Raw genomic sequence first — 25,899 nt, forward strand, 5'->3', positions numbered from 1 at the left:
CTTCCTTCTTTGTTTCCTTCCTTCCTTGGTGAGTCAGTTGGAGTTAAGCGATTTGCCCAAGGTCACATAGCTAGGAAGTGTTAAATGTCTGAGGCTGGATTTGAATTCAGATCCTATGCTCTATTCACGGCTCCAGCTAGCTGTCCCTATTTAAGTCTTAATAAAGACATTTCAGTTTATAGAATATGAAAAATTTTGTAAGAAAAATCATGTTTTATGTAAAAATGAATTGTAGTCTACTTCTTACTTGATTTACATTCATGGTTTTGATGAAGCAAAAAAATTATTTACATCTCCATTAAAAACTCATGAGTTTGACTGACAATTTGAAGATTAGGTGAATGAAAGGTATTCAACCCAAGTAAAACCAGAACATAATTCTACCAATAACAAAGAGTCATTTCAGCTATATCACAGAGAACTCTTTTTAAGGTAGTGCTTACATACTGAGAGCTCAAACAATTTTTACTTTATTAAGTCCTTGTAGATCCCACATTTTTCCTTTCTTTTCTTTTCCTTTTTTTTTTTTAAACCAGCATTATGGCTTATTTCATTGTGAAAATGATAATGACCAATGATGTTCACACCATAAGCACTGTTCAATTTATCAACATAAAATGAAGAAAACAAGTGGTATTTGATTCCAAAGGAAGGAATAATAAAGAAATACCTAGAAGATGATGCAGTATTCTACCAGTAACTATAGCCACATGGTATGTCTGCAACACTTTTTTAAAAAAAGCTTTTGTAATTTTCTTTCTGCTTGCTTTATAACAATTTTATGGTCTATAAAACATGGATTAGTTATCATAGTTAAATGTACTTTCCCTTAAAAGCCTGCTGCAGCATGATTATGGCAAAAATCCAAAAATACAGCAGTGCAAAATGCACTTATAGGAAAACACATTTTGATAAAAGTCTATGCCATTTTTAAAAAATATGAGAGTCATGGGTAGTTCAAATGGAGAAAAAAATGAAATGAAATTGTCTGATCTATCTTCTCCATTACTACTTGCTGACTCTACTCTAGTAGGTTCTGTTATAGGAAGGAAAGTGGATCTCCAAATACCCTCAAGGAGCTTTGCCTAGAGCTTGGTTCTCTTACTATGATAGATTCCAGTGAGATGGCTATTATTTAGAACCAAATATTGGTTTGAATTATACTTTGATGTGGGCTAGGATTTATGATTTGATCTAGCTAGGTCTGTACAATATAGTCCTTTATAAATTTAAAAAAACCTAAAAAAACCATCTGGTTCTGGAGGGGAAAGTAAGGTAGATGATCTTGCACAGCCCTCCTACCTTTCAATTCAATTCATTTACATGTCATAGCATCACCTTCCTGATGTAATGGTCTTCTTTGAGAACAAAAGACAAATAAAGACCAAAGGCTAAAAGAACTAGTACAGATTTCCTAGCTAAACTAGGTTATTATCAATTTAACACTGAAGGGTCCTCAAAGCTCAAGAATTCTAATCCCTTCATTTTACAGATTTAAGCATCAATTATTTCTCACTAGTCTAGTAGAGAGGTAACAAATATAACAGATAAAGGAACTTGACCCCAGATATTTTTACTTCTTTACTTGCCTTCCAACATTTCCAGCTACACAGCTAGCAAGGGCTAAGTAGAGACAAAGAGGAGGGGAAAATAGGATTAGTAAGGGAAAGCAACAAGCATTTATTAAGCATCTACTATGTGTCAGGCACCATGCTAAGCATCTTACGATATTACTTCTTTTGATCCTCACAATAACCCTGGGAAGTGGGTACTGTCATGATCTCTACAATACAGTTGAAGAAATAGGCAAATAGAAGTTCAGTAACTTGTGAAACATAACTAAGCTGTGAAAGAGCTAAGAGCAAATTTGAACTCGGGTCTTACGGACTCCAGGTTCACAATGCTTTCCAAAGAATCCACAAAATACTTCTAAGGGTAGAAAAAATTGAGATATGAAACCCAGGATAATGGGGCATCAAATCCTATCTCCAATTGAAAAATAATCAAGTGAATTCTTCTGAAGTATTTCCCCAAGTCCCAAAATATCAGGGACACTAAAACCATAGCATCGTTTCATCTTAAGGCATCTTAAGGCATGAAGTCACATTTTAAAAATGAATTCTTTTGGATATTTGGGATCCTTAAGATCCTAATGACTTTTCAAATTATTATGAACCAAGCCAAATACTGCTCAAATTACTTGTGTCTCATGGGAAATTGCTTAAATAAAGCCCTAAAAATGACAAAACACCTGGCTGTAACATAGATCTATATATATTAATGAAAGATAGCATTTTTAAAAAATGTTGGTTCAACCCATAGAAGATGATAATTACAAGTTTTCAAGCATACAGAAACGTGCTTCCATGAAAAATGTTTGTCTTATTTTCACCTTTCTTAAATCCAGTTGAGATTTTCGCTATCTTATCTACTTTAAAGCTATTTTCTCCCTATGAAATTCTTATATAAATATCTTCTGCTAATTATAAAATTAGTATATTAAGTTAAGAATAGAGCAGTTACTAAATTCTAGCAGTGATCAGAGGACTTGGTGGATATCAAAGTTGTTTTTCCATTTAGTTTGTTAATATATTGTGATGAACTTGCATAGATATATGTTTGTGCTATTAGGGACAGGTTAACTATACCACTGATTTCCCACAGTCATTCTTAAGTCATATTCTCAGACAGATAATTACAGAGGAATAAAAAGGGTGAAAGGAGTTTGTTTTGAGGGAAAGTTGATGGCTATATCATCCTATTGGTGATTCACTCTTCCCCAACAATAAGACTGATTACGTAGATGGCTTCTAGATTTTTTCTACAGCCTCTCTCAACCACTATACTTTAGGAACTTCCTGACACATCACAAAACAAATTAGGAAAACTTCATAAGCCTGTGAGCCTGATGTTTTATTTGTGGTAGGGAGAAGAATATACAAAGTGCTATGTTTCTTCTTTTTGGCTCTTATGATAAGAAGAAAGCTAGGGTGGTAAAACTGAAAGCAAATATTATAAAATAACAATAATATCAATAGAAAGAATCACCACCAGAAAATTTCTATAACAAATGGTGCAAAATTACCAAAAACCCCACAAACTTGGTTCCCCCAAATATGATGAAATCCCTTTTCCCCAACCTCACTCTTTTGTAAAAATAGAAGGAACACAAGCGTGGAACATTGCATATGCAGTCAGATTTTGAAGGGGAGGTGTGAATTTATCAATTTTACTGATTTTCTTCTCTTATTTTTCTATAAAAATTCTTTTTTATGAGGAATTATTATCTGTGAAAGGGATGTATATGGCTGAAATTTTAGGGATGTAAAGTAATAGTTTATTATTATAATAAAATTTATTTTAAAAACACATTGGACCAGGAATTGGAAAATGTGGGATCAATTCTCCTTTTGAGCTAGTACAAATTGGATGTTGGATTCTGGGTAAAGTAACTAAGGTCCTAAAAGAAAAAGAGAGAAAACTGAGCTAGAACTCTAAGATCAAATATGGGTCTAAAATTTTTATAATTTTGAAGATCTTTCTCATGATTCAGCTAGATTCAACAGACTGGGGATTTAAAAAAATGAAAAGAAGAAAGGATGAGAGAACAAATGCAAGAGCTATGATAGTACAGGCCAAGATGCTATAATGTAGCCATTGGTTATATATGGGGTGGTGAGGAAAAGGAAAAAAAAAAATTAAAGAAGAATCTAAGGTTTGGGGGATGGGTGATTGAAATAGAGTAATAAAGCAGGGAATGGGGAAAAGATTTTAGAATAAAGATGAGCTAGGTTTCAGTAACATTAAGGCTAAACAGCCCAAATAAGTTCTGATGTTTTCCTTGCTTGCTATTGAAAATGATGTATTGGAGTTCTGGGGAGATATAAGAACTAGAGATAGAGATCCAGTAGGCATCCATATAGAAATGATATTTGAGGATGTGGGAGCAGATAAGGTCACAAAGGGGGTGTGGTAGATGAGATCACCAAGACAGTGTAGGAAGTAGGACAGGCGATGAGGATTAGGACTAGGAACTTGGGAGATGCCCAACTTGGGGGAAGGAGAAACAAGAGAAAGTAGCCAAAAAAACTGGAAGTTGTCAGAGAAGAATGAAGAGAGAACAGAGAATAATGTGGAGAGAGCAGAGAAGAATGAGGAAAAGAACATTGTCACAGAAACCAGAGAAAGCAAGAATTCCTAGGACATTTATTTGACTGAATTTTAACTTAAAATGCTATTTTAATGTGGTGAATATCTTCTGTGCTGTCTTCTGTAGGAATAAAAAAAATTTAAACCTCCATGAAGTTGTGCTTATTCTTATGTGGATTACATTTTAAGATATCATCTCTAAGATTTCTTTTGTTCCTAACACTGCAATTTATTTGCATTTCCTCTCACAAGATTGATTCTTCTTTGTACAAAAAGATGAGTCCACCTTCCTGGAGCTTGCATGAAGTACCCAGTTCTGATAAGAAATGGAAAAGAAGTAAATGGCAATAAATACAAAGAAGACAAGAAACACTTTTAAAGGAATTCTAACAAGGATGATATTCCTTTTATAATAAAGTGACTATTCCACTCTAAAGGAGTGTTGACTATTCCACTCTAAAGGAATTATCTCAAAGGAAGAACCAAAAACTGTTATCTGTGGATAGATAATAGATTGCTTAAGTCATATTGGTTAGATGAAAGTTAAAAACAAACACACACACACAAAACACACACACACACACACACACACACACACACACACACACACACACACTGTACTATGCCACAAGAAGGGAATCCAAAAGCACTCAGAGTTCATCAAGAACTCATCATAATTTCACTCATCATAATTTCATTGAATTATAGAGCCAGAGCTTGAAGAGATATTATTTTATGAAGAGAACTCATTTTATGAAGGATAAAATGATCTGGAACTCAATTGTGTCACCTAAACAATGAGGGGATTGCATTAGACAACCATCTCTTCCAATTTTTAACTTTGTGTGAACAGTTTAGCAACAAATAGAAAAATGCGTGATTGCATATTTATATTTTCCACCAATGAGCTGTTATTGCATAAACAGCAACTCCATTATACTTGACATGTCCTCTACCACTACCTCCACCTCCATCTCCAAGTCTCATCTGTGATGCTGCATCCCATCAATTTCCTGAGTTTTAACTAAGGCAAAGAGAAAGGTACCAAAGTAAGAGAACTCCAATTTAGAGGGTACTGAAAAGCACTGCATTTCCTTAGTAGTTAGTTAATAAACAACAAAGTTGGTAAGAAAAAGTGAGTACAATGGAAACCTGAAAGCTGGTATTCTCTCCTCCTCTAGGTAACTCAACAATCCTCCCCTTCAGAAGGTTTCTCTCCACACTTCTTTCTCCAATTAATCTTAAAATTATTTGAAGGCACACTCTGCACTACTTGCCCTCTATAAAATAAAAACACTAGTTATATCTCTGGTCTTCCCTCAAATTATGTTGAATTTATTTATCAATTAACAATTAATTTATTAAATGCCTATTAAGTTTCAGGCACTGTGCTAGGCTCAAGATACAAAGAATGAAAAAGTATCTATTTGCATGGTGTTTACACTTAATGCTCAAATTTTGCATCTTTTTCCATAACCAATGGAATATAACATAATTTAGTGCACTGTATATAGCAAGCAATTAATAAACGATATCTGAATTGAATTAACTTTTAATTCTTGTTTATTAGTTTTGAAGATAAAAAAATAGCATCATCTTTACCAAAGACATAAAGATGAATTTTAATTTCAGACTGAATAATAAGAAATCAAATTGTATCCAGAACTTGGCTTAGTGCCTGGCACATAGTAAATGCTCAAATAGACACTCCATCTTAACTTTCCTTCCTTCCTTCCTTCCTTCCTTCCTTCCTTCCTTCCTTCCTTCCTTCCTTCCTCTTCTTCTTCTTCTCTCTCTCTCTCTCTCTCTCTCTCTCTCTCTCTCTCTCTCTCATTTATCTATCATTTGACTCTGAGCAATGAGCACAACCCCTTTATAATGATGTGAAAACTCAAGTTGATCTTTAGACTGAAATCTACACAACAGTGTGTATAAGGTGGGCAGAACTTTATTTGTCTAACCAGGTTACCAAGCAGTTTCCAAAAGAACAAAGTTAAAACCACACTTCTACTTTTCTGGAAAAAAATTTAAATGATAATATATTTATTTTTTAGAAGAATTAATTTTTTTTAATTATCAGAATATATATTTTTAAATGCCTGGGCACAAAAATGTGAATATTTGAATTTAATGACATTCAGACTGAAAGAACACAACTAACAAAGTAAATGATAATAAATCAAACCTGCGCACCGAGTCCTAATTCTAGTCTTACCAGACACTCCTGCCCCTGATTTCGGACTTGAGCGCATCATAACAAGTGTCCCTGACTAGTCAAAGTTCCTTTTTTGGGTACTGCCTATTAGAAAGTCAATCTGATTTAAAAGTAAAGACTCACATCGGACCCATTTGGCAAAGAGTAAATCTCTAGTTTGAACCTAGCTAATAATCCCGAACCAAGGCTAAAATTCCTAACCCCATTTAAAAAAAACTGCTGTCCTGCTGGCAGTTCACAAAGAAAGCCAGCGAAGACATTTAGCTTCGGTTTAATGAGACTTCCTTAACGGAGCTGATTCACCCCAGAAACAACCACAGCTAAATCTAGATACTTCAGTTAAACTCTGGGTAACAAGGAAAGTCAAACAAGAGACTTCATCCCAGAAGCAAAGAGAATCCACCTCCTAGAGCCTAATTCCATTCGTAGAATAGCTTTTTCTACAAAGCCGCTTTTAAAGCTGAATCCTCTGCTCCCTCGGGGGAAACTCATCTCTATCCCACCCCATTCAGCCCCCCATCCCCCATCCCCCACCCCCCTCAGTGTGCCGAAGAAGAAACCCCTCCGCGACACTCTCTCACCACTGTGGAATGTCTCCCAGTCCCAGCTCGCTCCCTGCCGCGGGATAACACCAATCCCTCTCAATATCTCCAGTGGGCTCTGCACCAATTCCCCACTTACCTGAATCCCATTGAAGTCAAACACATCCCCTGCCTTCAGCTGATACACATTACCTCACTGAGGGCTCACACAGCTCAGGTAAAATGAGAAGCCTTTACTAGTCCGTGCAGCTCCTTCACTGGAAATATTGCATGAGTCAGCTTTTATCTATCAAAACCTAAAACACAAAGGCTTCGCAGAAACCTGATTTGCAACTTTCTCGCTGATTCTCCCCCCCCCCAACACCCCCTCCACCCCCAGTGTGCAGACCACAGCCTCCAGCATCACTAAGAGCCTTAAATGAAACATGACATCATTCAATTCAGAAACAGGACAATAGACACCACTGTGGGTAACTTGAAAATGCTTCACTGAACAACACCCTGTAAATTCTATTCTTTTGTGCAGTAGGAACATCAAATAATCAAATACACTCGCCTAGCATTCTTAATGCTTTACCTTCCTGGCTCAGCAACACAATTCTCACTAAAGTACTAAGCAAATAAAGCAAGATTCGTGTGTAATTCCAAATTTTTTTTTTTACAGAGTTGAAGAATCTTTTTGAGCTTTACAGCTAACTTATTTAAAATAAAACGAGCACATGAGTGACATGTTTCTATTTAAGAATCTCTGGAGATTTCTACATATATACATGTAGAAATATGTATATACACATATGCACCTATATTGAATGTACATAAATGTTCCACATAGAATATATGTTACATATTCATCAATCTTTATCAGGAAAACATTTTCTTCATTTTTTCAAGGTGTAAAGTTAAACTACTTGAATTCTCAGGAAAATATTTTGAACTCTTGTCTTCAAGGGATTTCAATTAATCCGTATATTTGCTGTCATTTACAAAGAAAAAAAATATTATTTCCAAGATACCCTGCAGAAAGATCAGCATAAATTCACTTCTGATGATTGTGTAGTAGTAATGGTCAAATGTTGTTGACAAGTGCCTTTAATTACTTACTGGACAGGTTATTTTCCTTCTCTGATTTTCTACTTCCATAATTAATGTGACTACTTCTCTTTAACAACCATATCCATCTATGCATCCTAATTCTATATACAAAAAATATTCTGAATTATTTAAATTAAATGGACTTCAGAAGTTCAAAAGTGTATTATTTTGGTCCTACTATCCCAGAGAACTCGAAACAATAAGTAAATATATTATAGTTAGCATGTAAACCATGTTTATTAAAGTAGAATGATTTAAATGTTTATAAGCTAGCAACATTACCTGACAAACAACTGCATCTATCAACCCTCAAATAATGAATATTTTACATTAGTAGACTATTGGATAGACCATTTTGGTGAAAACTGACCTAATAATTAAGGCAAATGTGTGATATGGATGATGTTTGGTCCACCCTTCTCTGATTTTAACAGCTAGACTGAAATTATTAATCATCATGACATCATGTAGATTGTTTTTGGGGGAGCTAGGTGGCACAATGGAGAGTGCCATCCCTGGAGTCAGTAGGACCTGAGTTCAACTCTAGTCTCAGACACTTACTGGTGACCCTGGGCAAATCACTTCACCCTGTTTGCCTCAGTTTCCTTATCTGTAAAACAAACTAGAAAAGGAAGTGGCAAATCTCTCTAGTATCTTTGCTAAGAAAACCCCTTACATGTCTGAAAAATGATCAAATACCACCAAAGACTGTCTTTATGTGAATTAATAATAGCAGGCATCATTTATATAGGATTTAAGATTTATAAAGTACTTTGCATATATTATCTTCATAACAACTAGGTGAGATGAGACCTATTATTACCCCTGTATTACACATGAGGAAACTGTGGCTCAATGAGGTTCAGTAATTTGCTCAACATCATTGTGTCTGTCGTGGGACTCAAAACCACTTTTTGCTGACCCTATAATAAAGGAATAATGCTCATTTGATAAGATCCAGTGGAACCTAAAGGTTTAGGTCTTACATTTCTTTGATTTCCCCTTGTTACCTTATGATTCTCCCTGATTTTGCTCAGACTAGTCTGATAGTAACTCTATCCAATCATCTCTTCTCCCTCTTTTTTCTTGTTTAAATCCTACTTAAAAATCCCATATTCTTTCATGAAACTTTCCCCAACCACTCCAATTTACAATGTTCCCTCCCTTCTCTGAACTCCTAATTATATTTATAGTCCATGCCACACAGTTTAACATGTAATTATTCGCTAATTGTTTCACATGGATAAGTTTTTTTCCCCCAAACTCCAGAAGCCTTTTGGGAGGACAGCAAAAGCATTTTGGACTTCATGTTGGGACACCTGGGTTGAAACGCCTATCTCTGATACTTAATTAAAAATAAGACTATTGGCAAGTCCTATAGTCAATAAGACTATTGAAGTCCTAGTTAACTTCTAGCAACCTCAGTTTTCTAATCAAAAAATGGATTTATATTAGTTATTCCAACTATTTTACTACATTGTTGCTAGGAAAGTATAGTGTAAGCCTTTAAAGTATTACATAAATGTTAATTTATAATTAAATTTATAATTTAGAGAACCATATAAATGTTTGTTTAAAGCATTATATAAATATTAATTATTACCAGTTTTAAACTCTTTGATAGCAGAGATCTCATTGTTTAGCACAATGCCTGGCATAGAATAGGTGCAAAATGTTGGTTATGTAGCATAATATTATAAATTACTTTCTAATAATCCTACATGATCTCTTAGCCCCAGCATGTGCTTCTCTCGACCTTGAGGGCACACTGTCATGGAATCAATAGAACATGAGACTCAGGTACAAGAGGGACAACAAAACTGATTTGAATTCCTAAAATTGACTGCAACAGGGTCTGTTTCAAAGTGAAGCAAAATATCTAAATGCAGAAGAAATTGACATTTATTAACTTATGTTAGTACAAAGATGGACAGGGAGGTGGTACAGTAGATAAAGTGCTAAACTTGAAATCAGGAAGACATCTTCCTGAGTCCAAATCTGACCTTAGACACTTGCTATATGATCCCGGTCAAATCTCTTAACTCTGATTGCCTCAGTTTCCTCATTTGTAAAATGAGCTGGAGAAGGAAAAGACAAATTCTTCCAGGGTCTTTGTCAAGAAAACCCCAAATGTGGTCATGAAGCGTCAGACACAATTGATTCAAATTTGTCTAAAGTGCTATGGTATTGGTTGGAGGAGATAGAACATTTAAACAAGGAAGTCTCTGCTCTCATGTATCTTATAATTTAGCTTATCTGTATATCAGTCAAATTGATTAGGGATTTCATGAACTAGATAAGGAAAATCCCTCAGTCAATGCAGATTGGCATCTTCTCTGAAATTTAGTCTTGGAGCAAGGGTTAACTTTTTTGGGTGTCATGGATCCCTCTTGCAATCTGATAAAACCTATGAGCGCCTTGTTAAAATAATCACTTTTTAAAATATATAAAATAAAATTTTATTACAAATTATAACATTTGTTACATGAAATTTTATTATTATATATTATATTACAAAAGAAACAAATTACTGTGAAGCAGAGTTATTTAAAAGAATTTTTTTTTTAAGTTCATGGATCTTAGTTTAAGAACCTGGGGGTTGCTATGGCACTTGAAGGTTAAGTTGGCCAGGGTCACCCAGTCAGTGGGTGTCAGAGGCAGGAGATGCTCTCCAAGGATATAAGAGCACACCATGACATCAGCTGTATCCTTTCCAAAGGCCCATGGGCAACAATCTTGTTTTACATAAGCCCATCCTCATTTTGGTAGATTTCCAAAAACAAGTGAGTACTAACTATAATTATGCCTGTGGGTATGAATATCTATAGCTATTCCTCTTTGAGTTTCTCAAAAATTATTCTGGGATTCACAGGTGAGTCCTGTTGTTAATTCTGATATTATAAATTGAAATAAAATTTAACAGAAGCCAGCATTAATTAACAGAAACTTCCAAGAAAAAAAGCATCTGTGAGAACAAGGGAAGTTTCCAGAAAGCTTAATGGCAAACATCCTTCAAATGTTCTAAGAAGCATTGTAGAACCATAGAATATGAAAATGATTTTAAGATTTTCTTTCTCCCAGGCTTGTTAGAAGAAAGACTACTACAGTAACTCATGGTGAGCACTACTACTAGGTGAAGGAAGTGAAGGAAGGACAGATATTAAGGAGGAAGGATTCAGGTTAGTGGTGACATAGAACCCCTAAAGTTCAAAGATATTAAATGTCTCACTCAACATCACACTAAGGTAGAACTCAACCTAGCTCAGCTTCAGACAGGTCCATTTCAGGTACCAAGTTGCCACCTATAACCTATCTACTGGAATTGATGTTAATCTTCCCCCCCCCCTTTACTGTAGATTCCCTAAATTCTTTCTTTTTGTCTTTTCTCTATAGTTTAGCTAGAGGAAGAGTTTTGGTTCCTTCTCCTGCACAGCAAGAAAAAGTATAACAGTCTGGACGAAGGATCTAAGAAATGCTTTACATCATTTATTTTAGAACTGGGGAAACTAAGGCCCAATTTTGTCTATGATCCTACTTAGTAGGTCAAAGCATAATTTTTACAAATATTTTAATTTTTTCTTTTTTATGAAGAACTTAAACATTAATAAATATGAACATTTCAATATCCAGAGAATGGGGAAAAACAATTAAACATGAATCCATGAATCCCTATCATGTACAACTTTTTAAAAAAATCTGTAAAATTAAACATAATAATATCAACATAACCCTATTTGCATCCTGAACTTAGATCATCACTGGGGCATCTAGGTGGCACAGTGGATAGAGCACCAGCCCTGGATTCAGGAGGACCTAAGTTCAAATCTGGTCTCAGACACTTTGACACTTCCTAGCTGTGTGACCCTGGGCAAGTCACTTAACCCTAATTGCCTCAGCAAATTAAAAAAAAAAAAGAAAAAAAAAGAACTTAGATCATCATTTCTGACTTCAAAATAATCAAGATTCTTAACTAGATCTGTGGTCTCATTGATGTGGGTATTCCCTCTAGCAATGCAGATCTCAACCCATCCATGCTTGCCCATCCCATAAAAGCCTTGTCCAAGTCCTCCCATACACTAAACACAAGAGGTTCCCCCAAAATTAATGGATAGCAAATGTTGAGAAAAGCTCCTTAGATTTTTAATCTCAAAGGCTACTGTTAGCATTAAATATCCTAAGTGATGGTTTATCTTTTATATTATGGAAGATTTCAATTTCACAGTACAATAAGCACCTTAAAAATCTCTATCTTCTGACTTCTTTAGGATTATTATAATTTTTCAGAATTTAAGATAGAAAGCAATCTTTCTATGAAATAGTGGTTATGAGCTAACTATTACTATTCATAAATTTGATTTAAAAATAAAGATTAAATTTTCTTAGTTTGAGTTTACTTAAAGAGAAAAAAATAGGTAATGCCAAAATATCATAATTTCTAAAATCTGACAAAAAATTAATTTGCTCTTAAAGTCAATGACATGCAAAAGAGAAATACATTCATGTTCAAGACCTCTGAAGGACATAGTGGCATTTCTCCTGAAAGTGCTCTTTAGGCTATTAATAACTTTCTGCATTGCAGGACATTTTTTTAAAGTCTATAAAGAGAACTGTAGATAATCTAAGCCAAAGATAAACCTTCAGGTAGATGTGTGAAAAATATGAATTCTTTTATCTTTTCAAAAGAATATTATTATTACTTTAACAGTAAAATGTATATTCTGGTATGATTTAAATTTTACAAGCATGAAATGAAAGCACTGATTAGAATGATGGAATGGAAAAAGCATTGGTTTGGTACCCAGAAGACCCTGGTTCTGTTGTGTTGTGATCTTAAAAAGGTCATTTCACTTTTTTGGATTACACATTTCATGTGTAATAACAAGGAGATGAACTAAATAATCTCCAAAAGGTGTCTTCTAGCTTTAAAATTCTATGATTCTCCTTATAGGAAAAAAGAAAATAAATCACATTTATAGTCAATATAAATTAATTTTTAAAGAAACAGTATTTTTAGATGGAAAAGGAGGGAAGTGACACTAAGTGCCATGTTAGCCATTTATCAATACTAGCATTTATATACTAAATAATTGGTAATGTTGAAGAAGTCGACCACCTGAAATGATAGCAATGATCTTTCAATAATGGCTCACTCATCATTTAGCCAAGTGTTAAAATATAAGAAATAGGTTCCATACAATTTTATTGTATCACGGTCAAGATATATACCTGTTCTGTTTTTCCTTTCTTCTTATACCTAACTGAAGATTTACCCTTACCATGTATGATACTATTGTTTGGCAATGAAATTCAATGCTGTTAGATCCAACAATAATGGTACTGAAGTTGAAATGCTCTCAGATTCTACCAGGGAATTATGTCACTGGAATCTCTCCAAGGGATCTTTCCTCTTCCCACTGACAATCATTAGTTCTATTTTTCAGTTCATCCTTTTTATAGGAATACTTTGGTCTTTATTTCATGAGATGATGAAATCAAGCCTTGGTTATTTCTGAACCAGACCATTTTAGAAGCTGTGCCCACAATAGGTTATAAATAGACTTTCTTGCTTTCAATAACTTGTATCAGTACTGTCTCTAAAGACACTGAGGTCAGTGCTCCAGTATCAAGTACAATTAGCTAATTATCTCAATAAGAATCTGTTTCTAGAAACACATTTTTTTTCCCCTGACAGATCCTAGGACATATATACTATTCATTTATGACTAAAAACATTCATCAAAATATTGTTTTAAAAGAATGTAAAAATATATTCATTTAAGTGGGAACTGGAGATTTTTTAAAAGTTATGAAAAAATATCAGCTCTAAAGTTGTTTTGTTTTGTTTTAACATCAATATCTTAAAAGGACCTGAGATGCAGGTGTCACTCCATAAAGCTACACCTTTTTCCTTTGTATAATGAGAACAGGAAGTTAGCTTTTTTGTTAGTGTTAGAAATGAGGAAACAGAAGGATTACAGGAACACCCTGTAAGGCAAATTTGCTTCCAAACTTGAAGCAGGAATTAGTGCATTTTTCATTACCAGTCCCAGCAATCTTTACTGTCTCCCATTTTCTTAAAGGTTTTTGAAGTTACTTAAAAATGCATTTATTAATAAATAAGTCAGAGTTCACTTCTGGCTTTTCTCTCTACATTTCCTTTCCTTTATCATCCACTCACATATCACAGGATCTCAAATTGAGAGCTAAAAGGAGCCCAAGAAACCCTCTTAGTCTCCTCTCTTTCCATATTACAGCTGAGGAAAACTGAGTCCCAGAGAGTTAATTTGCCAAAGATCATGCAATTAGCCAGTGACAGTAATCACATTGGATTGTTGTGAAGAAAAGTATCTGTAAGAATTAAATACTGTGGAAGCTATTCGGTAATATCACTTTGTTCTCCACTGAGTGGCCAAAATTTAGAAGATACATATTTATCATATTGATCAGGTACTTTTATGTTTGTTTTCAAAATTTTATAATTAGATGAGTAGAACATTATTTTCATAGGGAAATAACATACTGGTCTGCATTGATATCTCCTCTTCCTGTGTGAATTGAGCTTCTAAAACTTAGAAGTATATTATCAATGTCATTTTTCAATACATAAATGTTGCCTCTCATTTAAGTAACTAAATTAAGTTACTTCCCCCTCTTTAATTTTCTTCTGTTTATGGTCACAGAGGAAAAGTGTGGAGAGTAAACTCAGATGGAAGACTTCTGCTTCTCCAATTTAACTAATTGCTCCTTAAGCTAGAAGTAGAATCTGTTGAAAGATTTTCTGGCTCTAAACATTTACTTGCTTCCCAGCATCCAGAGAATTACAATGGAAAGAGATGTTTACATGGAAAAGAACAAAGGAAAAAACTTCAGCTCTCCTTTGAACTAACTATATAATTAGGTCAAAAAGTCAACATAACAAAATCTCTGCTGTGAGAAACATAAGAAATAAAAATAATTTTTTGGTAAAGGATGAGAGGCAGTGTGTATTTTAGTGGATAGAAAGTTAGTCTTGAAAATCAAGACCTGGATTCAAATCCTGCTTCTGATACACACTGGCATCCTGACATTAGTCACTTAATCTCTCAATATTCTGGGTGGCTCTCTGAGAAGATTAGTTACAGAGAAGGTGCAGACTTGCACTGGGAGAGAGTCTCTTTGCTACTTTCCTATGTCAATGACATCTTGGTCTAGCCAAGAATGGTGCTACCAGCCTGGAATCTGCTACTAGAGAGTCGGAGGTGGTAAAGTTTGGGAGTTCTGAGTGGCAGAATTTTGGAGCTGCAGATTGAGTGTCTGCACCAAGTCTGGTCCTGCCAAGGTGAATCTGTGGGAGCAGAGATCACTGTTACCCAAAGGAGGGAGGGCAAACAGCCCAGAACTGAAGCAGAACAGATGAAAGGGCCATGGTAGTGGGGATGTGTTGGTGAATGACACCAGGTAAGATAGGGAGGCCCAGGATAAAGAAAAAAGCAAACAAAAATTCCCCATCTCCCTAAAAAGGAGTCATGGATCTAGTAACTATGGATTTCATGTCTGATTACAGAATAATTGGATTTTTTTTTTCTGATGGAAAATATGGCAAATATTGCCTTCACAATCTAAGTTTGCAGAATGAGCCCCCAATAATATTGTTCTCATTTTACAGATGAGGAAACTGCGGCTCATTGAAATGAAGTGCTTTGCATGTGGTCAAACATGGGTAATTTATTACCTGAGAAGGGATTAAGAACTGACTTTCCTAATTTAGAATCTAGAACTCATTCTATTTCATTAAGTTCTCTTGCTTCCTTGCTTTCCTTTATATCATTATACAGAATGCATTCTCCTAGTCCATTCTCTACCTGCTAAAATCCTATCTATCCTTCACCAGTCAATTCAAATACACATCCTTCATGAAGCTTTCCTTGATCTCCTGTCTCCCATTAGAAGAGGTCTTTTATTTTTTTTTTGAGACTTATAAAGTGCTTTGTATCTATTACAATTTATATTGTACTATTTTACATATATATATATATATATATATATATACATGTATACACACACATACACTATGTATTGTTTTTTAAATGAAAATGCATTTATTCAAATTTATTAAAAACTTACACTTTTACTTAAAATAACAACAGAATTTTTTTAAACAAAAATATAAATAAAAACAAACAAGTTGAAGGATTACAATAGTGTTAATCAAGTTTTAAGAAGACAGTGGTAAAGGAATTGCCTTCTAATTATAATTGGTATCTAATTGCACTGATTGTTTCAAGTTGTTAACCATCAGCTTTTCTTCCTAGAAAGGAAGGGGAGAAACCCAAATTCACCCAATCATGGAATGTTTCTTTCTAAATCTTGAAAGGTAGAAACCTTATTATAAACGAAACTTCATTGGGATTTTCAGGCTTATCCTTTTCTTCTCTGAAGAGGAAACTTCCCCGATATTTGATCTTTTTCCCCTGAGGAGAATGACAGAGATGATGGGGGAAAAGAGAAAAATAAAGTCTGCTACTTTGTCTTAATCTTAACCTAGTGATTAGGGAACAAACATTTACACCAGCCATGTGTTAAGGATCATGCTAAGTGCTTTACAAATATCTAATTTGATCTTCACAACAACCCTGGGAGGAAGGTGATATTATTGATCTTATTCTACAGATGAGTAAACTGAGCCAGACAGAGGTTAAGTGATTTGCCTAAATTTAAACACCTCGTAAGCGATCAAGGCTGAATTTGAACCCAGGAATTCTGATATAACCTATCTGCCTAATCTAGAATATAAAGCAAAGAGTGAAAAGCTTCTTTCAGGGCTATCAGTCAGGAAAAATCCAATTTATTTCAGGTTATAGCATCAGAATAATAGAATAGCTCTCCATCCAGCCCACTTTTCTCAAATCTGAAACCCTAGTATAGAGGATGATGCACAATTTTATTTGTGGTACTCAATTCAACAGAAATAGATCTCTTGGTCTTCTCACTGTTGACAAACTTACACACTCAGTATGACCTTCAGAGCACAGGGAGTCTCTGAGAAACCTCTAAATTAGTATTCTATCTAACTGAACACAATGCCTGTTTAACTTCAGCTTTTAGCTGGAATACTCACTTTTCAAATCCCAATCTCTTTGGAAACCCTGATGAATCAGGCTCATTACCAAGATCCTTATACTGGAAAGAACTTGATGGTTCTCTTGTCTCCATTTTTCTCTTGAACACAGCCAAATCTCTTTTATGCAAGTTTCCTTCAGAAATGTTCTTTGTAATGAATTCCACTGAGCCAAATACAGTAATTCCTCACACAAACTCCTTTGTCCTTTATTTAATCAATTTTTAAACACAACTGGGACATGGGCATTTTGTCTCATTTATAGTTAAGTGTGGTTTAAACAAAGCATGGCTCAAAGATTAAAATACACAAATGAGCACTCAAGTTCAGGGATGCCACACATAACTACATTTAATGACTTCCCTGCAAGCTATTCCAACACCATCATGATTACTGCTTTGCTATTGCTGTATTTTTGCAAAATTTACCCTGAAAATGGCTGCACAACATTCACAAATCAAACACGTACAAATTGTCCAACCTGAAAAAAAATGGAATCTATTTAAATTGCCCTTATCAGAGCATAAGCAAAGCTGAAAGGGTCAGTTATAGGTAAGTAAGTTGAAATACAACATAAACCTTATAAAATACTATGTCTTTTTAAAAAACCAAAATGTTAAATCACAATGGGATTCAATGAAATGAGCATGCACTGAAAGTTTCAGAGGGAGAAGAGCCCAGAATTATTTCCCTCCCAGTTTTATATGAACTTTCAAAAGAATGTGGACCTTCTTGTTTCGTCTCAAAATCACAAAATGTCAGAATTGGAAGAGACCTTGGCAGCCAGCTACTCTAGGGTATAACTTTTGTGTGTCAGGGACCTTTTTGTTGATCTGGTGAAATCTGTGGATTCCTTCTCAGATTACAACGGATTACAAAGGAAACCAAATATAATGAAATAAATCTAAGGCATTAAAAAAACCAAATTAATAATCTGAGATAGGATATTAGAGATATATACAAACACTTCCACAAGGATCAGGAGTAGAATTTATTAGGGAAAAAAGTAGGGCTAGAAATCACTTATCTCAAAGTTAGATTTAAAGATTTAATCAAAAGAGAAATCTACTTTATATGTCAGCCATATTAATAATATTTTAGATGCATGTCAACATATGTGTAAATGCATTTATATGTATCTGCATATATCTATGCATGTAAGTGTATGTATGTATGTAGATAGATATATGTGTATATAAATATATCCATGCTTAACTATAGCCTGTTTGGGGAAGGAGAGGAGAATGAAAGGGAGAAAAAAAAGAACAAAGTAAAAAGTGCACAGCAGAGGACAAAAGAATAACCTACAAGGACGCAAAGAAAAGATGGACAGTTATGAATATAATCTCCTCTATTATTATATATACTTTCTTCAAATGGAAATTTATTGTTATGTATTTTGAATCCTTTCTGATGTTCTGTTGGGTACATGTCAATGTTTTGTTTTGTTTTCCTTTTTCTGTCTTTCTTTTTAAGTTTGTTTTTTCCTATTTTGTATTTAGTTTTAAATAAATATTTTAAAAAAGAAAAAAACTTGATAGTATTATATAAATATAAGCTATTATTATTATTCTCTCTATTAAAAAGCAAATTAATAAATACCAAGTTAAGGAGTCTTGATTCAGTCCAATCCATATACCCCAAAGAATCCTTTCTCCAGTATTCTTGACAAATTTTCATCTAGTCCTTACTTAAAGACCTGCAATAAGGGGAATTTACCACAACTCTTAATGGAGAAGACTTTTGGAGGAGATGGCAGCTAAATTGAACCTTGGAAGAATGGAGGAATTTCAATAGTAGGACTTACTGGTTTTTTTGGGGGGAGAAGTGGAGGAAATGGGGAGAAGGAAGAAGGAGTCATTCTAGGGCTAAACAAAGTCATGGAGATAAGAGAGGTCAGATGAGTAGGGTGGGCAGATAGAGACAAGAATACAATCTGGACTATAAAGTAGATAAGAGAAGTAAGAAAAATGCTTGGAGAGAGATTATGGAATATCTTAAATGTCAGGATAAGAAGTCTATACTTTATTTTAGTAGGTAATAAAGAAGGAGCTTATGGTTTAGAATATATGGAATGACATGTACATTAGCTGTGCATTAAGAGACTTATTCATGTAAGGAGTGAGAATAATAGATTGGAGAGGGAAAAGAAACTAATTAGAGGGGCAAAAATTAGAGCAAGAATTTAAGATCTTGTCTTCAAAAATAGTTTGATAACTATATTTCAATATAATCGATTCTTTTGTAAACCTATGTATTTTATTTAATACATTTAAAAATATCATTCTGAGAAGAGGCCAATAGGTTTCAATAGAGTGTTAAAGGTGTCCATAATACACAATAAAGACTCAAAATCCCTGAATTAGAAACTATCATAGTAACCTAGTTAAGACTTATGAGGAATTTCATTGCCAGTACAAAGAACAGCTTCAGAATACAATCCAGAAGACTGGCTGGTCTAGAAAGGTAAAGGAAAAGATAATCACTTAGGTTTTGAGCCTGAGTCTCTGGAAGAATGGCTGTAATCTCAACAGAAATAAGGAATGGATGGAGGTAGGTAAGATAATGAGTTCAATTTTGAATTTGAGATATTGATGGAATGTACAGGTGAAGATGCTTAAAAGGAAGAATAGAAATGGGAGTGTTGAACTTCAGGGGAGAGGCTCTGCAATATGGACTTGGGAACCATTGCCAGAGAGAAGAGCATTTGAACCATGGGAGAGGCAAAAAAAAGTACGAGGAGAAAAGAGAAGTAGGAAATAGGAGAGAAAGAAAAGAAAAATAGGAAAACCAATTTTCTTACTATTGTTGCTATAGAAGAGAGTACCATGAGACAGAATAATGCCAGTATTTTTCAAATTTTGATGGTATATAAGAAAAAAAATCAAATATTTGTTAATAAAGCAATAATAAATTGCCAAAATGCCATTGTTAGGCATGAAAACAAAAAGACAAATGTGTAAGATCCCCGACCTCAAGGAACTCACATTACAATAGAAAAGATAAACATACCTGTGCATGGGTGAATATGTGCACGGCCATATACCCACATATGCATATCTATTTATGTTTATATACACAAAATATATAGGAAATATTATCTATAAGACAAGGGAAGAGAGAAGCATTAGCATGAAAGAGATTTAAAAAGGTCTCTGATAAGAGGTGGTTCTAGATTTAGGCTTTGAGGGAAACTAGGGATTCTAATATGTGAAGAAGAAGTCATTCCAAGAATGAAGGACAACATATTCAGAGTAAGAAATAGCAAAAAGATCAATTTGGCTAGATTTTAGAGGTAGTAAAAGGGAATGTCACATAAAGATAAAGTCGAATCAGATTGTGAATGGCTTTAAATCCTTCAGGATTTAGGGAGATTTAATCCTATAGGAATTAGGGAGATTTAATCCTACAAGAATTAGAGAGATTATATCTAAAAGATAATAAGACAAACTAATCATTCTCAGCATGGGTCCTCCAAATCACTATAAGTAGATTCTACTTTTCCCTTCTCTCATTCCCATTCTTGACTGAGGAAAGGAAAAATGTACATGATAGGGGATGAAAGATTATTTTTCCTTTATATCGAGAATTCTATTATTCCTCCTTAATTATTCATCACTCCTGGCCAAAAACCTTGATTATTGTCCCAATCCAATTCTTTACCTTTTATTTTGTAGTCTGAAATAACATAGTTCAAACGATAAGAATAAAATATGCCAAACAGCAATACTTATCTCCATGGTTTTATCTGTGATGGCAAAAGGAAGCATAAAATAGTTTACAAGGTCCTTTAGTAAGGCAAACAACTTCATGCACCAAAACACTGAAAAACCACTGCCAAAGAGGAGAAAATTTGTATGTTAACAAAATATTTGAATCAGTTTGTTATATCTTGCAAATCAATTTTTCCCATTTGCCTAAGATTTGTCTTAAATTTTGAAATTATCATTGAAATATCCCAACCTTTTAAGGAGAGGTATCCCATTCAATCTCTCTCCCCTCCTTCTTCTACTTATTCTTTCTACTATATCTTCTGAACCCTATTGCTTCCCATTGTCCTTGAAAATTTTCCTTTGATTCCGATTTCATACTTTACTCACCTACTAGAGACCCTTGCTCTTGTTGTCATCTCTTGATCTTCACAGTTCTCAACCACAACTTCTACCTTTCTCTTTAGTAATTTAACAATACTCATTGTAATGAATATTCAAAACACCCTGGTCTTTCAGATCAACAATTTCCTCATCTCCTAAGAATTTATCTCTACTTTCCTTGAACCACTCCCAGGGTGGTTGCACTTTACTGCTCACTATCACCTGAAACTGTTCCACCTCCAAAATCTTGATATCTGAAATTATTCTTTCTAATTACAGCCTATTGATATTTCACTCCTCCTAAACTTTTTTTTTTTTTTTTTAATTCTTGCTTCTTCTCACCTTCTAGCAAGGTGGTGAAGTTGAAATCAGCAAAACCTGTATTCAAATCCTGCCTTCAACACTTACTGTGTTGACAAAGGGCAAATCACTTAACCTCTGTCAGTTTCAGTTTCCTCACCAATAAAGTGAGAATAATAATAATATTTACCCTACAGAGTGGCTGTGAAGCTCAAACAAGACAATATATGTAAAGTACTTTCCATATTTTGTTATATAAATGCCAGATACTATTATTCTCCTTATCAGTTCATCAGCAAAAGTTATAAATAGTCTAGTGACGGTTCATCTATAATTACAAATTGTTTCTTAGGATAAAAAAAAAAATTCAAGTATTAGTGTATGGTGTCTTTCCTCAGCCACTCTAATGGATGTTCCCAGCATTTGTCATTTTTGCCAATTTCAAAGGTATGAGATGAGATCTATTTTTCAAGTCCATGATACTATCATCTTCTGAATTGTCCAGACTCAAAATTTAAGGGTCACTTGTGGGTTTCTCCATCTTGTATTCTTCCAAATTTGGCTATATTTAAGAATTGAGGCCTGAAATTCATTAAAAAAAAGATGATAATAATCCTAGTGCCTTCTAAATTATCTTATATGTGAATGAACAGATTTCAATGTGAAAAAAGTTACTCCTTCAATTGTTAAATTCTCAGATACTTTTATAAGGCTAATTCTAATAAGTTGTCAACATGTACTAGTGTAAGAAATTTCTCATTAGATGCTTCCTATACTGGTGAAATCACAGGCCTAATAGAACAAAATAATATTAAAGGAAATTGCATCTTTTGATGGATTTACAATTTCAGTGCAGATATCTCTTCCATCAAATTAGGTCATAATTTTATTACACATGCTTCTCTATGATTATCATTCCTATTTCTCATAAATCTCCTATAAAGGATCCACCTAACACAATCAGCAAACATTTATTAAACACTTGATATGTGACAGACACTGTGCTAAGTGTTGGGATATAAATACAAGGTGCAAAATAATCTCAACTTGTAAAGAGTTTATTCTAATGAAACAATATTGTAAACAATTGACCTATAGGTATATGCTCCCAAAAGAAGGCAAGCTGGTCTTACATCAAGAAAGCCACTCTTCTCTTTGTTTCTTTCCCTCTCTCTTTCCCTTTTTTCTCTCCTACTTCTTCTTCCCCTCCCCTCTGTTTCCATTCTTCTTTCTCAATCTATTTGTACACAAAGAAGCACTTATCCATATAAAATTCACATACTTATACATATATATATATATATATATAATGTGTGTGTGTGTGTGTGTGTGTGTGTGTGTGTGTGTATGGAGGAGAGAGAGAAAACAGGTAAATGCCTAGCTTCCCTATATCTATATCTAATTATATACATACACACATACATATAAGTACATGTATAGCTCTTTTGTGTAAGTTTGTGTGTGTGTGTGTGGTATGTGTGTTTTTTCCAGTTCTGATATTCTAGGTATTTACAATCTGAAGTAACAATCCAAATTTTACATACTGATGACATAATTCTATCAGCTTATTCCACTGTTTGGAACAGGTCCTCTCATAAAGTAGGTCTTTGTATATGCTTCTTGATTTGACTTACTCATGTAGCTACTTGTTAGACTCAGCAATTTTCCATTCATTTTGTGCTTCCCATGTGGCTGGTTACATATATTTCTTTTATATTACAATAGATTTCCCTGAGGATGCTTTATATTGTTCTAGGTATTGATAAAAATATGTCATATACATAATAATGTTTATTGAATGTGGCAATTTTGGGGGCAGGAAAAGAAAATTTTTTCTATTTTTTTGAAGATTTTCCCTGATTAACCTTTTTTATCTTGAAATTGTTCCATGGATCTTAATTTATGGGTTTTGAGAATATATTCCAAGTCTTAAAATTGCCAAAATAATTTGGGAAATGTTGACCTATCCTCATTTTGCATCATTTTCTTTGTCTATGTAAAGCAATAATTCAAAGATTTTCATCATATCATTGCATTTTACCTTCTAAAGTTCAGGAATACTTGATGAAAATAATTCTTGATTTTCCCTTGCAAAATTAACCTTTCCTATTATTGCCAATAAAAACATGAGCTGCTGGGACAGACTTTTTCAACATTACTTGATTATTCATTCAACAAATATTTACTGAGTACTTACTCTATGCAAAGTGCCCTGTAGGAGACAAAGCTGTGTGAAATTTGTGTCTCTACCCTGAAAGAGTTTATTATCTAGATAAAGAAATGAAATAAATGAAATGTTTACAAACTAGGACCATGAAATCATGGAATTTTACAGCAGAAAGAGATCTTTAAGTTTTCCTAGTCACAATTCTTCATTTTTCAAATGTAAAACTATAATAATATTGCTATAACTATCTTGGTATATATGGGAGCTTCTTTTCTACTGACCTGTTTGGAGCATATGCCTAATAATGGTTAAAATTTACTAATTTTCTTATCATAATTCCAAAGTGCTTTATAGAATGGTTGGTCTAATTCTTTTCTCCCCCAACAATGTATTTGTATAATTGTTTTTTCCAAAAACCCTACAGATTGTTGTCTTACTTTGTAATCTTTGCCAATTTATTGGGGGATGAGGTGAGCCTCCGAATTGCTTTTCTTTTTCTTTTTCTTACTATAAAAGTTTATGATGTTTAATTTGAGAATATTTGCTGCTATCCTTTGTCCATGGAAGAATGACTCTTGATCTTATGATATTTCTTTAGTTTTCTATATTTGTCAGATATCAAACAAATATCAGATATCCAATGCAAAGGAAATAAAAATTTTCTACTATGCAAATATGCATTACAATTTTCCAAATATATATAGATGTTCCTGTGATTATTAAAATACGTATTTATTTAAAAGTATTCCTGAATTCATAGTTATAGCTTTTTGTCATCTTATATTTTCCTTATCAACAGATATCAAACTGGAAAGTAGCTGTGAAATTAGAGGGGTACCCCTCAAAAAGTTTGGGAGCCACTGACATACAATTTATTAATAATACATTAATAATTAATAATAAGTATAAAAGCTAGCATTTACATAGCATTTTAAGATTTGCAAAACACTACAAATATCTCATTCTAGCCTCACAAGTATATGCGATTACTGCTATTATTATCCTTCCCATTTTATAGATGAAAAAACTGAGGCTGAAAAAGGTTAAATGATTTGCTGAGACTTACTAGTAAATTTATTCTAAGTGTCTGAGATTAAATTTGAATTCAGGCTTTTTTGACTCTAGATGCAATACTCTACTCACCGTGTTACTTAAAAATCTGAAAACCCCAACTCTGCCACTCTTAAGTCTCATTCAGCTGAATAATTTTCAAGTATATCTTACATATAATGATATACAAAATATATCTCAATGCTACTATCTTCTTGAGTTTGCCTATGCTTTTAACACAGAATCAATTAGAGAATATAGGTTTATATTTCCTGCCAATCGAATAGAATGATATAAGTATGCTATATTTACCAGTAACTTACATTCTCAGTAAACACAGTTAAAACATGGCTATATCATGTTTAAAAGGGGAAGGCCATCTAGTAACCAACATCCATAGTCAATAAATGACCATTAAATTCATTGATTACCCTTCAATTTATATTTTAAGTCAAAATTATTATTCCTTTATCCAAGAGAACATGCCTTGATTATATACTATTAATACAATTATTTTTATTCAAATTTTTGACATAGAATAGAAGCTGAATTTATAAAAATCAATTAAAATTCAGAAATATTTTGAATAAAAGCTTTATGCTTTGGCAGCTGATGCAGTTGCATATGTGGAATAAGTAGGATTAAAAAGTAGCATAATCACATATCCAGGGACCTTTTATGGTTCAGGAAATTACTGCCATTAGTGACTCTTTTTGAATTAAGACATTAAAGGACCCTATTAAAATGTAAATATTATGTTAGAAGGATAACACATTAAACCAATACCATCCATTAACATTTTAACTTGCAATGAATAGAGCCCAGGAAAATGGCAATCTAGAACAGAAGTTTTAATAGGAAAGTGGGGGTGTGTACTGATGAGATTTTTTAAAAAAGGAAATGAAAGGACACTGAAGAACTGATTAATTCATTCTCTTGTCTGAAGTTTACTTTTGCACTTCAAAGGATAATGTTTGCTAAGCAGTCATATAAACTAGACCTTTAGGCAATATTTAAGTACTTAACAGAATAAACTTCTTTAGGAACTTAAGCAGTATTCTTCAAAATATGAACAGTTATTATTCTGTTCATGATACATCAATCAAAATAGATGTATTAATTACTTACTATATGCCATCCACTTACTACATGCTAAAGCTAGAGAAAAAAAAAAAAAAAAAAAAACTAAAACA

At 33.7% G+C, this 25,899-nt stretch overlaps 1 protein-coding gene across 2 annotated transcripts in view; it reads right to left on the bottom strand.

Annotated features, from left to right (window-relative positions):
• The window catches only part of PLEKHG1 (pleckstrin homology and RhoGEF domain containing G1), a 141,723-nt gene that overhangs the window by 98,448 nt on the left and 17,376 nt on the right, over positions 1-25,899 (bottom strand). Inside the window, exon 1 of one of the 2 annotated variants that reach the window (XM_023503283.2) lies at positions 7,046-7,242. The exons of the other annotated variant lie outside the window; for it this stretch is intronic. The gene's annotated coding sequence lies outside the window, so the exon portion shown is untranslated. Of the gene's footprint in view, positions 1-7,045; positions 7,243-25,899 lie in introns of those variants that run through there. 2 annotated transcript variants of the gene reach the window in all.

The sequence above is a fragment of the Sarcophilus harrisii genome, chromosome 4, assembly GCF_902635505.1.
Source record: "Sarcophilus harrisii chromosome 4, mSarHar1.11, whole genome shotgun sequence".
Taxonomy (NCBI): Eukaryota; Metazoa; Chordata; class Mammalia; order Dasyuromorphia; family Dasyuridae; genus Sarcophilus; species Sarcophilus harrisii.